This window comes from Aulonocara sp. 'chitande type north' Nkhata Bay, linkage group LG6 (genome assembly GCF_057382095.1).
Source record: "Aulonocara sp. 'chitande type north' Nkhata Bay isolate Kocher_YH1m ecotype deep benthic linkage group LG6, A_spYH_male_GT1.1, whole genome shotgun sequence".
In the NCBI taxonomy this organism is placed as follows: domain Eukaryota; kingdom Metazoa; phylum Chordata; class Actinopteri; order Cichliformes; family Cichlidae; genus Aulonocara; species Aulonocara sp. 'chitande type north' Nkhata Bay.
In genome coordinates this window covers 5,735,255-5,758,682 of record NC_141349.1, presented here as the reverse complement: position 1 = coordinate 5,758,682, position 23,428 = coordinate 5,735,255, and the positions used below count along the sequence as shown (strand labels likewise).

Genomic DNA, 23,428 nt, shown 5'->3' with positions numbered 1-23,428 from the left:
CTGTTTGGACTATGTTCTTGTATTTCATTTTTACTTGCTGCCAGGTACGTTTGGGGCCTGTTGGGTTGCACCTGTGCTCACATCACATCACATATTAATATGTAGCACAGGACAAATGGGGTAACATATAATGAAATAACGTGTTAAATGGGTGGGAATCCCTAGATCAATGTTTACATTACCACTCACGCATTGACTCTGTCGGCTATGTTTTGCCATGCATGCTCCCTTTCCTTTGCAGCTGCGGCTGTGTTGCTTTTTTTCTGCATGATGTGCATGCTGTCGGCATATGCTGCCATCAGAATTTCCGCCTCGAGCGCTGTGAAATACGTCGCCCGCACCTTCTTTCCCTCCGTCTCCATGGTGACTCGCTTAATCTGTGCTCCGCTTATCAGGGCTTTATGTATCCTCGTCCGCGCGCTTCACTTGGGGTTAAAGCAACTCCGCCTTGATTGAACTAATTGTTATCAGCCTTTCTGGAACGGAATATTCCGAGTTGGACAGTTCGGGGTTACTCAACCGTGAGTGTCGTTTTTCATTCTGAGTTTTCCAAACCGGCTTCCTGAAACAGGGCCCAGGACCGTCTCTGAATTGTGGCCACCGCTCTTACATCTTATATACAGACACATAGACAAAGAACCTTCCACAAACTCACATGTTGGCCCCTCTCACAGGGGGGCTATACCTTCTCCCTCACAGAGAGAATTATGACCTTGTTTTCTGCTTGGCCGTCACGTAAGGATTTACATCCCTGATAAGCAGAAGGAGTCCCACTATCTGTTTAACATCTCCCATTACAATGGCCTCACTGTGTTAACATTCCACATGCATGTAAACTAGTGACAGGAGTGCTCTTACTATAGTAAAGTGAGATAGTGATATTACTATAACTAATGTGATATGATTCAATATGTGATTAATACATGAGAAAAGAAATCTGCCACCACAATTTCAAATATTTGTTCAATCTGTAAAGGTGGTCTCTTGTTTTTACATAAGGTATAGCCTGTGGCTAAGGGATCAGAGGTAAGGTAAAAACACATAACAGATGAAAAGTAAATTGAACAACTCTGTGATCTGTGAATTCATGCTTTTCTCTTTGTCTTTTTGTCTTCGGGTGCTTTAGACTTGTCCTCTCCCAGCATTCAGCACTTCAGACACTCAACGTCCAAGACTGAGCTAACACAGAGAGATACTCCACCCAGAAGACAGCCTTACCCCAACCCGATGAGAAGGATGGATGACCAAATGACAAACTGGAGAGTGGTGCTGTGTTCCAGCTATGTAAGTTATCCCCTCACATTGGCTACAAACTGTCTTGAAGACTAAATCCTTCCAATAGCTGGTGTAAATCATTGTCCTACAGTACTGTAGGTTTAAGTTTATTTATAGTTATTGTGTGTATATGTTGGGTTTAAAATTGCATTTTAACAACATGCTGCAGCTGCCAACAATGAAAATGCTGTATTGTGTTAAAATGACGTCTTTCTCGTGTTATTGCTTTGCAGAGCAGCTGAGAGTGGACAGAGCTGCACAGAGGACCAAAGATCCACTCTCAGTACTTCATACCTGACTGGCCACAGCACCACCCCTCCTCAGGGGTGGTGATTTGCCCCAGCTGTGTTTCCCTCCTGTTATTCATTCCCTGATTGCTCCTTCTGTGTATTTAAGCCCTGTGTTTCTCTGTGTCCGTGTCGCGATCTACCGTTTATTTTGCTGTGTGTTTTGTCAATCCGCTGGTGTTAGTTTATTTTTTGACCTTTTTTCCCAGTTATGTTATGTTTGAGTTCAGCATTAAAGCTGTTTTGGTTTAAGTTCTGTCTCCGGAGTCTGCACCTTGGGTCCTATTCCTGTCTGCACACAGCCACACCTAACAATGGGACAAAAGGGTAATGTGACAGCCACATTAGTTCCCTTCCCTTGTTTAACAATGTGTAAGCAGACTGCTTTAACCTGCAATTTACTGCATGTTGTTAGGCTGCATGGTACAACCACAGTCTGTGGTGGTCTGTAAGTGAATAAAATACTGAAAAAAACATCTAGACACTAAATACAGTCACTGTCCACTTCATTAGTTACACCTGCCAGTACTGTTTCACCTTCAGAACCGCCTTAATTCTTTGTGGCACAGATTCAACAAAGACCTGGAAACATTCCTCACAGATTTAGTTTCATATTGACATGATAGCATAATCTGCTGGACTGACATCCATTATAAGATGAGTATACTGTGGTCATAAAACGATGGACATGGGTCATTGTCACGACCGCGCTGGCAGACGTGTGGAATTGGAGAAAGGACCCAAAATGCGGCAGCTCTGGTGCAGATGAGTATTTATTTAACAAAAGAAAATACAAACAGCAAAGGTGTGGGTGAAGGTGAAACAGGAAAACCTAAACTGGGTAAAACTAACAAAACAAACCAGAAACGAGGATGCAGGGAGGTCCGGAGAAATACATACGGGGAGACCAAGGGGAAACAACACAGACGAACCAGCAATTACTAAGACAGAAAATACAACTTAAATACACTCAGAGAACACAGGGAGATTACACACAGGTGGGAAACACAGCTGGGAGTGATTAACATGACGAGACTAGGGAGGCAACTGAAAACACTCACATAAGACGCAGACCTTCACAATAAAACAGGAACTTACACATGAAAGGACACAAACTAAGAAACGCGGACTAGATACAGGAACACACGGGGGGAACAGGGTAAACACTAATCAGAGGAAGAGCAGAACCAAAATCGTGAAGAGAAAAACACAAAACGCTGGGTCAAAAGGACCCAGGATCATGACAGTCATGGGCCTTTGAAATCATCAACTTGCCTCAAAGCAGAGGCTATAAGGGCTGCGCTTTGTACAATGGCGGCTGCTCTTAAGGCTCAGGAGGAGCAAATTAGGCAAAAAAGGAAACTGAATCAAATTGCTGCCCAAACTGCAAGAGTGACTGTGCTCCAGTACAAGCATTTATGTACAGAGTTTATGAATTCATTCATCACGAAATGCAAAATACAAACCTCTTCCTAGCTTCAATACCACTGAGTTTGTTCCATAAAGCTCAAGGCAACAGTTTAATTGTCCACCTATAAGAGGAAACAACGCTGCTGTTCCAGGGGAAACACATCACAAAGAAATTGGCGTAAAAGAAGTTGGACCAAAAACTCATGATCATTAAGTATTCTTCTGTCACGGCTGCCGAAGCGAGCCATGTGGTGTTGGAGGGAGGTAGGACCCAGAATACAAGCAGTGGATGAGAATACTAGTGAAGCTTATTTACAAAGAGGGGTGGTGGCAAAACAGGCAAAGAGGGAGGACAATAAACTAAAGAAACCTAAACTGGGAAAACTAAATGACAAATCTGGGATGATACCAAAAGAGATGAGCGGCAGAGAGCCGCAGACGAGTTACGCTTAAGCTGCAAAGGCTAACCTTTTGGACGGACAGTACAACTGGATATCCAACACACACACACACACACACATATATATATATATATATATATATATATATATATATAAACACCCAGCACGCCCCTGCGGGCGGTTTATCCTTCAAGCTCGGGTCCTCTACCAGAGGCCTGGGAGCTTGAGGGTCCTGCGCAGTATCTTAGCTGTTCCCAGGACTGCGCTCTTCTGGACAGAGATCTTCGATGTTATTCCCGGGATCTGCTGGAGCCACTCGCCTAGCTTGGGAGTCACCGCACCTAGTGCTCCAATTACCACGGGGACCACCGTTACCTTCACCCTCCACATCTTCTCGAGCTCTCCTCTGAGCCCTTGGTATTTCTCCAGCTTCTCGTGTTCCTTCTTCCTGATATTGCTGTCATTCGGAACCGCTACATCGATCACTACGGCCGTCTTCTTCTGTTTGTCTACCACCACTATGTCCGGTTGGTTAGCCACCACCATTTTGTCCGTCTGTATCTGGAAGTCCCACAGGATCTTAGCTCGGTCATTCTCCACCACCCTTGGGGGCATCTCCCATTTTGACCTCGGAACTTCCAGACAGATGTTCCTGTACACTATGCCGGCCACTTGGTTATGGCGTTCCATGTATGCCCTGCCTGCCAGCATCTTGCACCCTGCTGTTATGTGCTGGATTGTCTCTGGGGCATCTTTACACAGCCTGCACCTGGGGTCTTGCCTGGTGTGATAGACCCCAGCCTCTATGGATCTTGTACTCAGAGCTTGTTCTTGTGCTGCCATGATTAGTGCCTCTGTGCTGTCTTTCAGTCCAGCTTTGTCCAGCCACTGGTAGGATTTCTGGATATCAGCCACCTCCTCTATCTGCCGGTGGTACATACCGTGCAGGGGCCTGTCCTTCCATGATGGTTCCTTGTCTCCCTCCTCTTTCTTGGGTTTCTGCTGCCTGAGGTATTCACTGAGCACTCGGTCAGTTGGGGCCATCTTCCCAATGTGTTCTTGGATGTTCGTTGTCTCATCCTGGACTGTGGTGCTGACACTCACCAGTCCCCGGCCCCCTTCCTTCCGCTTAGCTTGGGGTGGACTTGGGGTGAAACCCTCCATGCATGGTAAGGAGCTTTCTTGTCTTTATGTCAGTGGCTTCTATCTCCTCCTTTGGCCAACTTATTATACCATCTGGATACCTGATCACGGTCAGGGCGTAGGTGTTGATAGCCTGGATCTTGTTCTTACCGTTCAGCTGACTCCTCAGGACTTGCCTGACCCTCTGCAGGTATTTGGTGGTTGCAGCTTTCCTAGCGGCCTCTTCATGGTTCCCATTCGCCTGCGGGATCTCCAGGTACTTGTAACTGTCCTCTACGTCTGCAATGTTGCCTTCTGGTAGTTTGATCCCCTCCGTTCTGACTACCTTCCCTCTCTTTGTTACCATCCGACTACACTTCTGAAGCCCGAACGACATTCCAATGTCATTGCTGTATAGCCTGGTGGTGTGGATCAGTGAATCGATGTCTCGTTCACTCTTGGCATACAGCTTGATGTCATCCATGTACAGGAGGTGGCTGACAACTGCTCCATTCCGTAGTCGGTATCCGTAGCCAGTCTTGTTAATGATCTCACTGAGGGGGTTCAGGCTTCTCCAGAGCATCTCCTTGGTAGATCCCGCACTTGATGGTGACTTGTGCTATGGGCTTGGAGTTGGTCTCTAGTGTTGTACGCCACATCCCCATTGAGTTCCTGATGAAGGCTCTCAGGGTCCTGTTGATCTTATATAGTTCTAGGCATTCCAGTATCCAGCTGTGGGGCATTGCGTCATTGGCCTTCTTGTAATCAATCCAGGCAGTGCACAGGTTGGTCAGCCTGGTCTTGCAGTCTCGGCTGACTGTTCTGTCTACCAGTAGCTGGTGTTTGGAGGTATATTGATATAAGGCCCTGCTGATGAGGCATCACCTGGTGTGGATGTTGAACATCTTTTCTCGTGTAGCAAAAGGATTCATGGGCCAGACTTTCCCTTTTGTGTAAACCAGGAGGAACCCAAGCCTGATTTTCGGCTAAGCAAGGAGTCTCTGGCAGTGTTGCTAAATCTCCTGAACCAGGATCAGCGGCATGGTTGGGGTGCCACAATTGAGACCCTGGTGTGTGGTTTGGTAAGTGGAGCATCCTACAGGGTGGTCTCAAGAGTGTTTGGGAAGCCTTGTTCTACAGCCCACTGTACAGACACTCAGTCTACCCTCCTCCAGGGCATTTGATTCTCGCAGATGGATGGTACCCATGCCTCCAACGTCCACTCCCCAGGGCTTTAACAGCCATCATTCTAGAGCACGCTCCATTATAGAGCGTGCCCTAGAATGTGTCCGATTCCAGCGTCTCATTCCAAAAGAGCCTGATGATGTTGAAGGGCCACAGAACATGTCTGTGACCATGCTGGAGATCAGCACTGGGGTCGAGGCTGAGGAAGTCAATTGAACTGAATTCCGCGGGGCATGTTTCTCCACAGAATCTCTCTTCCAAAATACTGACCGGCTCACTAATTTTCACAGAAATATGCACTGGTGAAGACAAAGGTAAGTTTTCTCAAAGGAGCAGGCAGAGCAATCACACGAGTGAAGGAGCTGGGGCTTCACTAACTGTCAGTTGTTCAACACTCCAGCAAAGACTGAAGATTACTGACAACTGCTCGTAGACCAAGGGCAGGAATCTGGCATGAGTCCTGGCCATGCGCTAAAAAACAAAACAAAAACCCCACACACAAACACACAGAGTAAAGATAGAGTGCTTAAGGAAGAGAGAGAAAGAGAAAAAGTGGTAAGCCATCCCAGAGAGGACTCATGGACCATGGCCCTAGCCCTCCCTTAATAAGTGTTTCCTACGACCCACTAACCCATAGGTGTCAAACTCTGGCCCACGGGCCCAATTTGGCCCGCAGCCTAATTACATTTGGCCCGCGAAGCCATACCAAATTCCTATTAGAGCTGGACGACTGGTATTATACAGCTAATATATATATTGTTTAGTATTAAGCTTTGCTTGTTCCATATTCAGTTTTCCAGCAAAACTTATTTGAGTCCATAATTTACCCTTTTTAATTTTTCATATTTATTTCCTATCTTATTCATAGCCTTTTCCTTTTTTGTTTTCTTTAGGTCACGAGCAGTTGTCCAAGCATTTCACTACATATCGTACTGTGTATGACTGTGTACGTGACAAATAAAATTTGAATTTGAATTTGAATTTGAAGAAAAGATTCATTCTTATATCTGGAGGAAGATTTTTTTTTCAATAAATATTAATGTTAGTGTTAGATTTGTATTGTTGATTGTCATTTATGCTTAGAAATATTTACTCACATATGCTTAGAGGTGTATAATCATTTGTAGATTGAAAGAATGTCTCATCCTAGGAGGTCTGTAACGGCTCTGAGTAGCATGAAGGGGGAGTGCATTCACTCCCTCTACAGAGTGTTCTGGCATAGATCACACACCTCCTAGGAGAAGTCGTATCTTCTCTTGCTGATATATGGTATAGCAAACACACGTATATCTGTTTAAGTATAAGAGCCTTTTGTTCAGATGGACCCGCTCCTGGCACCAGCGTTTGGGGAGTCTCCACAGGGTCACACCTTGACCCCACACACACACACACACACACACACACACACACACACACACACACACACACACACACACACGATGTCTACACACACACACACACACACACACACACATACACCCACATACACAGGCAAGGTACTCTTTGTGTGTATGTAGACGTCATGTGTTAATGAACCGATGCATATTCATGTAACCTCAATAAAAGAACAGTGGTACGGGAGAACGGACGAGAGCGACTGGGGTCAAGCGAAGGAACGGCGCTTTGTCCGGTCATTTCTCCCGTGCACGAGAAACATGAAGTCTTTGCCTACTTGTGTCTTGCTTTGCAGTATAATTATATTGTCTTCAACGTTCCAGCGCATGGGTTCAAGCTACAAACCTATCAGGTAGCCCGCGACTTTGTTCCAGTTTTGAATTTTGGCCCACTGCGTATTTGAGTTTGACACCCCTGCACTAACCTTTTTAGGATTCCTCCAGTGGAATTCTGTGATCATTACCTTGTCCACAATGTTGAACCGGAGCAGGAGCATTCATCCAGGCCATAACCTTCTCAGTCTACTAATACTGGAAGATCGTCCCGCAATAGCTGGCATGCATAATTCGTATTATGGAGTAGGCCGGCTGGTAGTCAGTGACATGGGCAGGTGGAAGTAGCCTAGAAGATGGGACTTGATGGATTAAACTGGATCGGTTTCAACTGGGAGGCATGGGAAACATTATCAATCCTCATAATTCAACGTTTCACATTTCAAGGCAATTTAGGTGAGCAGAGTTGATTGTGGATTTAATTCGAAACGCACTAATGTAGTTGAAAGAAAGTTTCTTTGTCTCAGAATTTAATGGGACATTTTTAGCTAATAACCAGACCTTCTGATATGGATGATATGCGAGTGCTGAAATCTGATAGTGTTTGTAATGTTCCTTTGTTCTCAGGAACGTGGCTTGGGTGGACTTGCATACACACTGAAAATGGTTTCAAGTTTTATTGTCATGTACAGATAAACAGTGTAGCCCATAATGAAATTCTTTGGCTTGTGCTCCTCTGCTTTACATGAGCATATAGAAAGTGTTAAATTAAGACATTTTAAATGTGTGTTTCCTTGCAGCCATTGTTGCATTATGCTGGTGCGGACAGCCCGGCTGTTCCCCTTCATCATCTCCCATCACCTGCATCCCTCTCGCACACATTCAGCCGGACAGGGATTTCGGTGGAGTGCAGCTGCTGCTAGCAGGGGAGTGAGAGTCATGGAAACTGAAGTTCCTACCTCTAACCCTCCAGCTGCATCTGCTGAATCTTCAGCAGATGGCTCTGTACCCACTCCTGTAACCTGTGCGGTAGCGTGTGTGGTGTAAATAGAGCGTTTTGCTTAGCACAAGGATATTACTTCTGTAAAACAAATTACAGCAGGTGGTAATTGTGTCTAGCATGCCCATTATACTAATAAAATAGTATGTATTCCCCAAACATATGCACTGTGAACATATGCAGTTTCTTTATTTTCATGGCTCAGATGATCCATGCATTGACTGTCCTGAAGTCTCACTTCTTCCTGTGTTTCTGTTATAGTAACTCGTGTTTAATTAATTATCCAGAGCAACACAAACACAAACCAGTATGCAATCTCAAGTGCAAAAAGTTGGGACCCTGTGTAAAATGTAAATAAAAACACATTGTAGTGCATAAACTGAGACATTTTATTAAATTATTTGCTCATTTTGAATTTAATGGCAATTGCACGTCTTAAATGTTGGGCTGTGGGGAATAAAAGGCTGAAAAAGTAAGTGATACTATAAAGGGTCACTGGGACAAACATTTTTCAACTAATTAGGTTATTTGGCAACAGGTCAGTAACATGAAGGAGAATCAAAAAAGTATCTTAGAGAGACAGTTTGTCAGAAATAAAGTTGGCCACAGGTTCACCAATCTGAGAAAAATCAAAATCCAAAAAATCTGTAAAATTACAGAAATCTCTGTGCGGACTGGACAAGGCCATAAATCATTACTGGATGCCCTCAGGCAGCACTGCATTAGAAACAGGCATGTTTCTTTTATGGAAACCATTGCGTGGGGTCAGGAAGACTTCCAGAAATCAGTGTCAGCGGGCTAGCTGCTGGCGGTTAAATCATGGGATGAACATGCTCCAGAAACACTGTCGTTTTAGGGGCAAAAGCCCATTTAAAATGGGCTGAGCCAAAGTGGAAAACTGTTCATAATATGCAATTCTGTTTGGGAAAACGTGAACACTGACTGCATCATTTAACATGGTAGTAGAAGAGTCCCGGTGCTGAAGTGGCCTGCCTCGGGGCAGGATTTCACTTTCATCAGACGGTGACGTCCCTGTGGCTTCATCCATCCTTTATGTACAGTAATAATCTGCTTTTCCTGTCATTTCATTAACAAAAGTGTGTTAATTAATAGAAAAAAGTCACAAAGTCACTGCTCATTCCCTGGAGGACGGGGCTGTGGCCCCCCCACACCCTCTAGCAGATCATTACATGAAGGAACCTTTTAAAAAAACAAGCGCGTCCATGCTCACAGGTGTACACACGGGTGATCACACCCACAAACTACACCCTTTTTGGCTCCTACCTCAAAGCACACTGTGTTCTGTTGATCTTATGTGCTGCACAATAATGTTTAATATTTAGTATTTACTGTCATATTCCCATATATCATTGTGATGTTGTTTGTTCTATTACTCTTGTTCTCTTCTGCTTGTTTTCTTTTTTCTTTCTCAACAGGTGATCCAGGTGGTCGATATATGAATTTTTTTTTTCTTCTCTGCTTATTCTGTTGGTTTTTGTTTTTTGCCCTTCTCCCCCGTCCCTCTTCTCAGCTGTTTCTCTTTCCCTCTTTCTTTCTCCCCCTCTTTCCCCCAGTCAAGTCTGTCCCGTATTCAGTAAGTGAAAATAAAATAAAGAATAAAAGGTGAATCAAATGGACCATTACGGCAAGGCTGGGATGGTCAGTTTGGTAAAGTAAATCCGTTGGGCATCTTTCTTTGCCTTTAGACAATAATTCTGATGGCAAAAGAGCCAAACGGGACAGGCAAAAAAAAAGTCACAAAAACCCCTGAAATGCTGGTGACTTTCCCTGGTCAGGGAGAAGATTGTTAAAAATCGCTTCTACAGTGGCCTCAAAAGTATTTGCATTGTTAAACAATCAGCAAACTTCCTGAGCTTTGTTGACCTTTCTTTTTTACAGGATGAATTTTTAAGAACTTGCCATTAAAACAAAAAACAAAACAAAAAAACATACCATAACGTATATTTTTTTACTACTGGCCACAAAGTGGCACAATCGAGACCTGCTCTTTGTTCTCAAGAAACCATCTAGATTCATTAAATTTGTCTTTTTGCAAGGTAGTTTTGAGAGACGAACACTTCAGAGCAACACTCAAGACCGAAAACCTAAAACCTTCAGCAGGACATGGCTGCTCTCTTTACATAGAAAACTCATCACTCAGTTGCTGTTTGACAACCTTGTTTGAGCATCTTTGGAAAGATCGAGCCGCAACTACAAGAAACTACAGAGCAGGATTTGTGATTTTTTTTCTCTCTCTAATTTTCTTATTGGTCTTTCATCTGTGTGGACACATCTCCCGTGTCACAGGAGATGTGTCTGAAGGAGAGAGAAAGTCCTGAGAGTTACTGCTCTGCCTGGACCCCGTTCTCATTTTTCTCTCACGTGTGCGTTTATAAGTAAACATTCCCTTTCTTCTTTCCAGATGTGCTGTGATCACAGAGTTTGCGAGAGAGCTGCTGGCTCAGCGAGGGGTGAAGGTGGTGGTGCCAGGCGAACAGGAGAGGGTGGTGGTCTCTCTGTCAGAGGAGACAAACGAGGCCGAGGCACAGACGGAGGAGAGAAACGGATCAGAGGAGCCAGCTGTAACGGCAGCTGCGGGGGAGAGATGTGAGGTATGTAAGAGTGATTTATTTATGTATTTTTTAGTGCAGTGGCACACCAACAGGCTTTTATTGCTATGTATGAATACAAATGCAGGATTTTAATGGTACATGTATCCAGCTTCTAGTTTAGAAGGTTTTGTTCATGCGTACGATCCAGAGCCTGATTTATTCACGTGTGGAAGTTAAATTAAATACCATCTGAAGACTTTAGGATGATAATGAACATGAACAAGGCAGAACAAGTGGTGTACTTGTATTTCTATGTGAATGGTTCTGTATCTAAAAGCCAGGTATTATTACTGCCCAGAGGGAGCTCCCATGCTAAAATCATATGCACTGGTTCCAGTGGAAAATCCTTCGATAGAGGCCAATTTCACACTTTGGGGGCCACAAGTAGTCGAGAGGCAATTGGATCATTTTCAAGAAACATGTCATGAAGTTGATATAATCTCATTAGTGTCATTAGACTGAAGGTTTTTGTCTTTGTTTTGTTAATTAGAACAGTTGCTGGTGATCCCAGCTTTCCCTGAATACAGCTCTCACATTTTTTTAATTAGTTTCAGTTTCACTTTGAGTTGATTAATTCTCAATAAGGAAGGAAAAACATGAGAGCAGCGACCAGCTTCAAAATGAAAATGTTTTTTTGAGGGAATATGTACACAGAGGGAGCAACGTTTTCACATTTTCTGTTCCAGCAGTTGTGAATTGACCTGAGAAAAATAAAGAGTTGTTCCACACAAGTAAACATAAAATCCTCCTCAGCACTGTTTCTGTGTCTTCCAGTCAGTCTTTGCATTCTTTTGCAGAGTCGATGATCAATCATGAGCTCAGTGAAGAATGTTGTTGTTAAAGAGTTGGATTCTTTTTTTTATTGTTATTATCGAGTTATTGGAGACCAAAATGAAGCGAAATGAGAGTAAATGTAGTTGTAACTGTAAACTTGCTCTCTTGTGGGAAAATCTTACTCAAGGTTTAGGAGTGTTTATGGGAATTTTTGAGCATTCTTGTAGAAGTGTATTGTGAGGTGAGACACAGATATTGGATGAGAAGCCCTGGCTAACAGTCTCCACTCTAATTCATCCCGAAGGTGTTCTGTCGAGTTGAGGTCAGGATTCTGTGAAAGCCAGTCAAGTTGTTCCAAACCAAACTCGCTCATCCGTGTCTTTATGGACTTTGCTTTGTGCACTGATGTGCAGTCATGCTGGAACAGGAAGGGGCCATCCCCAAACTGTTCCCACAAATTTGCTTGTTTTTATACACCTGTGGCCATGGAAGTGATAGGAACACCTGAATTATATCAGAGACTACTACACCATATATCTGGAAGATGTGGTGTATATTCAAAAACGTAAAGCAACTCTTTGATTAAAGAGCTCGTAATTTTTGGCCAGCAATGTGTAATTTTCGTTTTCAGGGCTTGTTTCTGTTGCTGCCAAGAGGCCAAAGAGTGCATGTGTGTGTCTTTGTGGAACGTTAAGTGTGTTTCCCCAAACCTTTTGTGTCACGTGGTCTGCGTGTCCTGGAGGGCCTAGCAGCATCTGGTTTGCGCTCGGTGCGTTTTGCTCTGGAGGTCCCAGGCCTGCAGAGCGTCACTGCCAACGACTTCCCTGCATGTGAGTGAAGTTGGCCCCCCCACCTTCTTCAAATCCAACAAAAGTGGTATCAAACGTTTGTGCTACGTTTGTGCTACTATCATTTTAAAGATATTAATAAAAATTTCTAGAGGTCATCAGAGGTCAACCAGCCCCCCCACATTAATTAAATCAAACAAAATGGGTGTCAATCAACTGTGCTACGTTTGTGCTGGTTTGTGCTGCTAAAATTTTCATTTGTGCTGCTTCTGTTTTAAAGATATTAATGAAAATGTGAAGGTCAAAAGGTCAACCAGCCCCCCCACATTACCCAAATCAAACAAAATTGATGTCAAACGTTTGTGCTACGTTTGTGCTGCAAAAACTTTCGTTTGTGCTGCTATCATTTTAAAGATATTAATAAAAATTTCTAGAGGTCATCAAAGGTCAACCAGCCCCCCCATATAAATGGAATCAAACAAAATTGGTGTCAATCAGTTGTGCTACGTTTGTGCTGGTTTGTGCTGCACAAATTTTTGTTTGTGCCGCTATTATTTTAAAGATATTAACAAAAATTTCTAGAGGTCAACCAGCCCCCCCATATTAATGGAATCAAACAAAATGGATGTCAAACGTTTGTGCTGGTTTGTGCTGCAAAAATGTTTGTTTGTGCTGCTAACATTTTAAAATTTTTAATAAAATAACGTCTTGATGCGTGCTTAATCATCCAGGTAAGTCAATCCCAAAAGGTTGATTCTGTTCATCTGGACATTTTCAGTTGGAGAAATGTTTCATCACTCATCCAAGTGACTTCTTCAGTCTCAGCTGACTGCAGGTTTCCCCAACCTTATAAACACACGTGAGTGAAGTTGGCAACCCTACATTCTTCAAATCGAACAAAATTGATGTCAACCATTTGTCCTGCAAATTATTTTGTTTGTGCAGGTTATGTTTCCCTAATTTTATAAACAGTACATGTACAGTGAGAGAGAGAGATGTTACATCTGTCTTCACTTGCATCCCAGTCATAGAGGCGTTGGAGGTCGTTCATAAGAGATTACAGGATCATCCCAACCTCAGCAACAGGACCACTCTCAGCACTGATCAGTTGTGTTTGCTTTTGGAACTGTGTCTTAATTCCACCTATTTTGCATAAGGGTCAGTACAGGCAGAAATCTAGGTGTGCCATGGGTTCCCACAGGCCCCTGGTCAAAGTCACCAAACCAGTTCGTAAGCAGGTACAGGTGTGGCCAGAAGGGTCCTCAGAGGCACTGCTTTTCCACCACAGGCTGCCACACACGACAACACCACAGACTTTCAGGAATATACAGAAACTGTCACTGCCTACATCCCAAAATGCATCGATGATGTCACAGAGACCAGGACTATCACTGTCCGGGCCAATCAGAAATGCAAGCCTTCAGAGCCAGGAATTAGGAGAGTCTAAGAACAGCAAGGGCAAACCTGTCACGTGGCATCAGCTACAGCAAAGCTTCAGCGACAGCAGAGATACTTGGAGGCAGTGGCAAGGAATACAAACCATTACAGACTACAAGCCCACTCTACAGACCGTGGTGACACAATCCCCAGACAGTGTGTGGAGATCCCTTGCCAAAATCAGTACACGCAAAGCTCCAGGTGCTGATAACATCCTTGGACGAGCACTGACGGACTATGCTGTGGAACTCACAAATGTCTTCACAGACATCTTTAACACATCACTAGGGTCAGGCCGTCGTTCCCACATGCCTCAAAGCCTCCACCATCATTAGTGTACCCAAGAAGTCATCTATCTCCTGCTTTAAGGACTACCGTCCTGTCAAACTCACCTCCATCATTATTAAGTTAAGTGCTTTGAACGGTTAGTCATGCATCAAATCAAATTATCGCTTTCCTCCAACCTGGATCCATTTCAGTTCGCATACCGGTCAAAACGCTCAACCGATGATGGAATTTCAACTGCCCCTCACTCAGCCCTCACACATCTGAACACTAGAGACTCATATGTCAGAGTGCTGTTCATAGACTTCAGTTCAGCATTCAACACCATCATTCCCCAGCAACTCATTCACAAACTGGATCTGCTGGGGATCAGCACCTTGCTGTATAACGGGCTGCTAGATTTCTTGACAGGAAGACAGCAGACAGTACGGGTCGACAGCAACACCTCCAGCCCAAGAACACTGAATACGAGGGCTCCCCAAGGATATGTGTGTTGAGCCCCCTTCTCTTCACTCTGCTGACCCACGATGAGATCTACTACAGGGGTGAAGTTAACCATCTGGTAGAGTGGTACAGCAACAACAACCTGTCCCTGAATGTGGAGAAGACCAACAGCGACTCTACTTCCTCTGCAAACTGAGAAGCACAAGAGATTCAACCCCCATTATGAGCACCTTTTACAGAGGCACAGTTAAGAGTATCCTCACCAGCTGCATCACTGTATGGTATGACTCCTGCACTGGGTTCTGCAGGAAAAAATGACAATCAGTAGATCTCCCCAGGAGATCTACTGCACCTGCCTCATCTGGAAGGTCCTCTCCATTACAGGTGACTCCACTCATCTCTTCAACAGCGTCTTCAGTTTGCTGCCATCAGGAAGGATACTGAAGAGCCTCCGGGCCAGAACCAGCAGACTGAGAGACAGCTTCGTCCATTGGGCCGTCAGGATGCTGACCATCTCTGAATCGAGAAGGGGGGCCCAAGGGTACATCTTTCGCCATCCTAAAATGCTGTGATTGTAGCCATTCCCCACTTTCTGTGAATGATACTCATGGCCATTGATCAGTAGGCTTTGATTAGTTGTCATTGATCAATGGTCATAAGAATTTGCATACTAACAATCATGGAACTAACCCCCCAGCACATTGTTCATTCAGTGGCGCTAGTTTCCTTCACTATGCAAATGTACTGTTTATAAGGTTGGGGAAACCTGCAGTCAGCTGAGACTGAAGAAGTCACTTGGATGAGTGACGAAACGTTTCTCCAACTGAAAATGTCCAGATGAACAGAATCAACCTTTTGGGATTGACTTACCTGGATGATTAAGCACGCATCAAGACGTTATTTTATTAAAAATTTAAAATGATAGCAGCACAAACAAACATTTTTGCAGCACAAACCAGCACAAACGTTTGACATCAATTTTGTTTGATTTCATTAATATGGGGGGGCTGGTTGACCTCTAGAAATTTTTGTTAATATCTTTAAAATAATAGCGGCACAAACAAAAATTTGTGCAGCACAAACCATCACAAACGTAGCACAAACGTTTAACATCAATTTTGTTTGATTTGGGTAATGTGGGGGGGCTGGTTGACCTTTTGACCTTTACATTTTCATTAATATCTTTAAAACAGAGGCAGCACAAACGAAAATTTTTGCAGCACAAACCAGCACAAACGTTTGATACCACTTTTGTTGGATTTGAAGAAGGTGGGGGGGCCAACTTCACTCACATCTTCCCTGCTAAGGCGGCGGCTCTGATCGCCAGGAATGCCCAGTACAACGGAGTGAGCCACCTGCTCCACGCCAGCTGCAGAGATGCCAGGTATGACTAGTCAGCATGTTTCCTCTGCTTTACTTCCCACTTTTATCAGCTCCACTGTTCAGTACCATCTTCTTTCCCCCCATACTTCTTGTTTCATTGTTCTTCACTTTTGACCTTTGACCATTTAAAATAAATAAATAAAAATTTCTCTCCCGGGTTTTAAACACAGCATGCTGATGTATGGTAAATGGCAAATGGCCTACATTTGTATAGCGCTTTTCTAGTCCATAGGACCCCAAAGCGCTTTACACTACATTCAGTCATTCACCCATTCACACACTGGCGATAGCAAGCTACATTGACAGAGGCGAGGCTGCCGGACACAGGCGCCACCGGGCCCTCTGACCACCACCAGTAGGCAAACATGGGGTTAGTATCTTGCCCAAGGATATTTGGCATGCAGCCAGGATGCAGCCTGGGATCGAACCACCGACCTTCTGATTAGTGGCTGACCTGCTCTGCCACCTGAGCTACAGCCACCCCTGTGTATGACATGCGAGCGAAGAAGGATCGCTATGACGTCATTGATCTGGATCCCTACGGTAGCCCGGCCTCTTTCCTGGATGCTGCCGTTCAGTCTGTCAGTGAAGGAGGTGGGTAGTTCACCGTAGCAGCTCCTCTAGGTTTCATCACTGTCAGGGATGTGGAAAGTTTCAGATCACTGTTGTAACTGCAAGTATTCAACTAGTGCAGAGGCTGCTGACACATGCATGTATGCAGTCTTTTAAAAAGCCAACAGCATGGTGCATGTGTGTGATAGACTAAATGTTAACTGGCTGAAAGTTTCAATTAAATGTGATTTTTATAGCAACAAATCACAACAACAGCCACCTCTAGGTGCTTTATATTCTAAAGTAAAGATCGTACTCTAAGGAGCTCGGTCAAGTGCTCCTTGCCAGCTTAATGGCCTGTTGTATGTAGCCCAATAATGGAGGTAGAAGCTGACACCACACGGAGCTGTTTTCAACACTGCGTTTCATCTGAAGTGAATTCAGATTACTTTTCAAAATTCACCATAAAATCAGTTTGGCAGCTGATCAGAAGTGGGCGAGAGATTGTTAGTGAAATAATTCTTGTTTGGTTTGATCCACTTTAAGTGTCAAAATCACTTTGTTTGTCACAAAGCAGAGAATAGTGTGTGTGTGTGTGTGTGTGTGTGTGTGTGTGTGTGTGTGTGTGTGTCTCTTTTTGTGTATATGTATGATGTCTAATCTACACGGTTAAGCTGCCACTGCAGGTTTATAAATTTCAGTCTTTTAGATTTCTCGTCTTCTCTCCCCCCCCTCTCAGGTCTTTTATGTATAACCTGTACAGACATGGCGGTGATGGCAGGAAACAGTGGAGAAACTTGCTACAGCAAATACGGTTCAGTCTCCATCAAAGCCAAATATTGTCATGAAATGGTGAGTATACAGAGTATACACACAAACAAACACACTCTCCACACTCTGGCTCACTCTCAGAAATGTGAAAATGACACATTGCAGTACATGCACAGTCATGTTTGCATTAGTGTGTAAGCATGCAGAATGTATCTGAGTGAGACGGTGACGCTGTAAGTAATCGTACGTTCAATTTAGCCAAGTGAGTTTTCGTGACGTCAAAAACAAATGATATTTTATTCTTGTTGCGATTGTCTGAGGTTATAATCCTTCAGTGTGCACACTTTGGGAAAAGAAATAGCAGAGCAATGATTGGCTACCTCTCCAGAAGTTCCTCTTCTTGTGGATCATCTCCAGCTCCTCCATTTTGGACCGCAGATGGTGACTCTACTTTCTGTTCAACCTGAAGGCATCAAGCCTGCACTTGCTTCAGGTACAGTATAAGTTGGACCTCCGGCTAGTAACGGATCACCGGGACAGCCGTCACCAGCTGCAGTCCAAGATGTTGGAGTCAGTTTCGGGATGAGAGACTCAGAATTGACTGTTTTATTACATGTAATTAGAAAACTCCCTGAAAAGCCTTCAGTTGATTCAAAATGATGCAGCGAGAGTACTGACAGGGACTAGAAAGGAAGAGCATATTTCTCCTATTTTGGCTTCTCTTCACTGGCTCCCTGTTAAATCCAGGACATAAAAGATCTTTAATAATCACCCCCCATCTTATCTTAAAAACCTCAGAGTACTGTATCACCCCAGTAGATAACTTCACTCTCAGACTGCAGGCTTACTTGTGGCTCCCTTTCCTGTTGAGATTTGGGAGACAAACACTCTCTACCTTTAAGATTAGGCTTAAAACTTTCCTTTTTGATAAGGGATAAAGTTAGGGTTGGATCAGGTGACCCCGAATCCTCCCTTATATATGCAGCAATAGGCCTTGGCTGCTCAGTGCTTCCCCTGATCCACTGGGTGTTTCTTCTAAACTCATTATGTGTTTAATTATTAGTAATTGATTAATCTTTGGATCACGTTCACAGTATGCCTTTGTCTCGTCTCCCTCCCCTCATCCCAACGGGTCACAGCAGATGGCCCCGCCCCTCCCTGAGCCTGGTTCTGCTGGAGGTTTCTTCCTGTTAAAAGGGAGTTTTTGTTTCCCACCATCACTAAGTGCTTTCTCATGTTTTGTCAGATTTGTGAGTTTTCTCTGTATTATTGCAGGGTCTTTACCTTTATAATATAAGGACACTGTTGTTGTGATTTGGCACTATATAAATAAAAATGAATTGGATTGAAATTAAATATTAGTAAAATAACAAAATATATGCAAAAAATACAGAAAAAAGTAAAAGACATAAAATATCTCTATATACCACACAATTCTACATGTTTGAAAAGCAGAAGGATAAATTTTACACTTATTTGATGAGTGAAAGTCACGACTGTTACCTGCCTGTAGGGAAACATGAGACAGGAAGACTGTAGGTGGCTTTTTAAAATAAGGGTGAAGGGCTTATCGAGTCATCTAAGTCAAACATGCAGCTGTCTCAGTGGGATCCAGATGGATAACAATAAATTACACAGTATACTTGGGCAACCATCCAAAGAGTCATCGTGTAGACAACGCCGTTCGTGTTGAATATTTTCTTTGGCAGAAATACAAGAAAAGAGCAACTGGTGAATGTGTTTGCACCACAGCCAGAACATGTGTGGTGTTCTCATAAAGGTCTTTTCTTCTTTTTCCCACCTTCTCATGTGCTATCATGATCTGATTTCATGCTGCATATAGCACAAGTAGTTTTCCACACAGTAGTGGAATTCACACCTTCTCTAGCTGTGAGTGGCAGTAATGGAACATAAATGCAAGGATCATTAAAAAAACCTCATAAATTCTATTTGATTTGATGAAAAAGAAACCCCTCTGCAGCCGAATAAAACTTCTTATCCAACATAATTTCCTCACATCCCTGTAAACAGATCCGAGATGTTTTCCAGATTTTCACAGCAAGAGAAAAAAAGTGCTGAATACGTGCCTCTCTCCATCTTTGAACTCCAGGCTCTGCGTATCATCCTGCACAGTTTGGACCAGAGGGCAGGAGTGTACCAGCGATACATCCAGCCCCTGCTGTCCGTCAGCGTCGACTTTTACATTCGAGTCTTCGTCCGCGTCTTCACAGGACAGGCTACAGTCAAAAACTCAGCCAGGTGCTCGCTCACACACACGCACGCACTGTCTGCTAACAAAGGCTGATCTATCCTGTGTGATGAAAGATGAATGATCCTGAAACTGGGTCATTGCAGGAACAAATGCACAAAGTAACAGCAGCAGGGGGATTTGTGAGGGTAAAAGTAAAGTGCTAATAGAATAATAGAAATCTGGGTACGTGACACTAAAAGATGATATTATGACTGATGTGCTCAGTATTGAAACACAATATGACACTGCAGTTGAGTCCCGTCTCTCTTTGTTGCAGTAAGCAGGCGCTGGTGTACAACTGTGTCGGCTGCGGGGCTTTCCACTTGCAGAGAATGGGCAGGAGAACAAGCAACGGAAAACAGTGAACACTAAACACTCTGCTGCTTCTTCTAATGAGGTTCTGTGTGTGATGGTTCAGTCGAGGTGTGCTCATCAGCGAACTGGCGGCTTGAAATAAAGTCCTCAGTTTATGGTGTTTCTGTAAAATAACATTCTTTTTGGATGTAAAAATCTTAGGTTGAACTCAATCAAAAGGTTGAGTTCAAGGAGCCATGGATGGATACGTTAGGCTAAATGCTTTACTATTAAATGTGAGGTTTGCTGTTCAGAGTATGGAACGCCAGGACTGCCATAATGAATTAATTAAATACACCATTAAATAATTAATTAAATGTGGCAATAATTAATTAAAATTGGAATTAATTAATTAAATAAATAGTACTGACCTTACTTTAAGTTTGATTCCATAAAAAGTGACAAAAACATTAGCGTCCATTAGCATTGTGCGTGGGAAGAAAACATCTTTTTACAGCGAAAAAAACCCCTAAACTTCCAAGCAAGCTCCGAGTGCGCTACCACGTAATGGGAAATTCACAGAGAAACTGCCGTATCCTTCCACTGACCGCTGCGGCACACCTGCACCAAGGTAAACCTCCGCCTACCCAACTCCTGCTTTACAGGTGAAAATAGAGCAAAAGGATATATGGAACGCCAGGACTGCCATAACGAATTAATTAAATACACCATTAAATAATTAATTAAATGTGGCAATAATTAATTAAAATGTGAAATACATAAATAATTAATTAAATATATAATTAAATAATTAATTAAATGTGGCAACAATTAATTAAAATGTGAAATACATAAATAATTAATAAAATGTGTCAATAATTAATTACATGTGTCATACCTATTTATTTAATTAATTAATTCCAATTTTAATTAATTATTGACACATTTAATTAATTATTTAATGGTGTATTTAATTAATTCATTATGGCAGTCCTGGCGTTCCATAAAAGGACCGCTAGTCTTTGACTTTATTTATTTTCTGCTGTGCTTTACTTGCATCTATTTGAAAGACTGAGTGTAAACACAAAAAAATATATATTTTATGTGCTGGAATGTGCAGAAAATAGGTTTAAATATTAAACAAATTTCTTCCAGTCAGAGAATGTTGCATATAATTACATTTTTGCTTGATGCATAAAGTTAAAAGATTAAAATTAATAAAACTATAAAAGTTTTAAAAAGAGACTTTTCCATTTGATTACATTTTGTATGATGGATTATGCAGAAAAAGTAGAACTGGGCTGAAAGATCTATCGCTTTATCACCTATTCAGGTTGTAAATCGTGTTTTAAAAAAGTAACTAAGTAACTAAGTAATTAATTACTTTTGAAAATAAGTAATCAGTAAAGTAACGGGATTACTTTTTGGGGGAAGTAATCAGTAATTAGTTACTGATTACTTTTTTCAAGTAACTTGACCAACACTGGACATGACATTAAAATGTTAGCTTTAGATTTCCAAATTGCCTTAGTGGATTAACCACCACTAGAGGGAGACAGAAGACTGCATTTCATTTAGTAGTCTTTGAAATTTTCTCAAAATTTCACTGAATTATTTTCATGTAATTTTTTTCACATAGCAATTAACAAATGAAATGAAATATTTAAGTCAATGATCCATGACACTGTGTCCATGATGATGTGTTAATTGGTTTTTCCAGTACATATACTCCTGTAACATGTTGAAAAACTTGATCTTGATGAGATGGCACATTTTAAGCCTGAATTATTTTTCTTTTTCTTTTGTAAAGAACCACATATAACACAAGGTTCATTCAAAGCTCATCTGAATGTTGGTGTTTGTATACAGTGGGGCAAAAAAGTATTTAGTCAGCCACCGATTGTGCAAGTTCCTCCACTTAAAATGATGACAGAGGTCAGTAATTTGCACCAGAGGTACACTTCAACTGTGAGAGACAGAATGTGAAAAAAAAAAATCCATGAATTCACATGGTAGGATTTGTAAAGAATTTATACGTAAATCAGGGTGGAAAATAAGTATTTGGTCACCTCAAACAAGGAAGATCTCTGGCTCTCACAGACCTGTAACGTCTTCTGTAAGAAGCTTTTCTGTCCCCCACTCGTTACCTGTATGAATGGCACCTGTTTGAACTCATCATCTGTATAAAAGACACCTGTCCACAGCCTCAAACAGTCAGACTCCAAATGCTGCCATGGCCAAGACCAAAGAGCTTTCGAAGGACACCAGGAAAAGTATTGTAGACCTGCACCAGACTGGGAAGAGTGAATCTACAATGGGCAAGCAGCTTGGTGTGAAAAAATCAACTGTGGGAGCAATCATCAGAAAATGGAAGACATATAAGACCACTGATGATCTCCCTTGATCTGGGGCTCCACGCAAGATCTCATCCCGTGGGGTCAAAATGATCATGAGAACGGTGAGCAAAGATCCCAGAACCACACGGGGGGACCTGGTGAATGACCTGCAGAGAGCTGGGGCCAAAGTAACAAAGGTCACCATCAGTAACACACTACAACGGCAGGGAATCAAATCCCGCAGTGCCAGACGTGTTCCGCTGCTGAAGCCAGTGCATGTCCAGGCCCGTCTGAAGTTTGCCAGAGAGCACAAGGATGATACAGCAGAGGATTGGGAGAATGTCATGTGGTCAGATGAAACCAAAGTAGAACTTTTTGGTATAAACTCAACTCGTCGTGTTTGGAGGAAGAAGAATACTGAGTTGCATCCCAAGAACACCATACCTACTGTGAAGCGTGGGGGTGGAAACATCATGCTATGGGGCTGTTTTTCTGCCAAGGGGACAGGACGACTGATCCGTGTTAAGGACAGAATGAATGGGGCCATGTATCGTGAGATTTTGAGCCAAAACCTCCTTCCATCAGTGAGAACTTTGAAGATGAGACGAGGCTGGGTCTTCCAACATGACAATGATCCAAAACACACCGCCCGGGCAACAAAGGAGTGGCTCCGTAAGAAGCATTTGAAAGTCCTGGAGTGGCCTAGCCAGTCTCCAGACCTCAACCCCATAGAAAATCTGTGGCGGGAGTTGAAAGTCCGTGTTGCTCGGTGACAGCCCCAAAACATCACTGCTCTCGAGAAGATCTGCATGGAGGAATGGGCCAAAATACCAGCTACTGGGTGTGCAAACCTGGTAAAGACCTATAGTAAACGTTTGACCTCTGTTATTGCCAACAAAGGTTATGTTACAAAGTATTGAGTTGTATTTTTGTTATTGACCAAATACTTATTTTCCACCCTGATTTACGAATAAATTCTTTACAAATCCTACCATGTGGATTCATGGATTTTTATTTTTATTTTTATTTTTTTCACATTCTGTCTCTCACAGTTGAAGTGTACCTCTGGTGCAAATTACTGACCTCTGTCATCATTTTAGGTGGGGGAACTTGCACAATCGGTGGCTGACTAAATACTTTTTTGCCCCACTGTA

At 42.9% G+C, this 23,428-nt stretch overlaps 1 pseudogene; it reads left to right on the top strand.

The window, feature by feature from the left end:
• The first annotated feature begins 8,160 nt into the window (after positions 1-8,160).
• On the top strand, positions 8,161-20,009 carry LOC147327121 (tRNA (guanine(26)-N(2))-dimethyltransferase-like; annotated as a pseudogene).
• Positions 20,010-23,428: the final 3,419 nt, after the last annotated feature.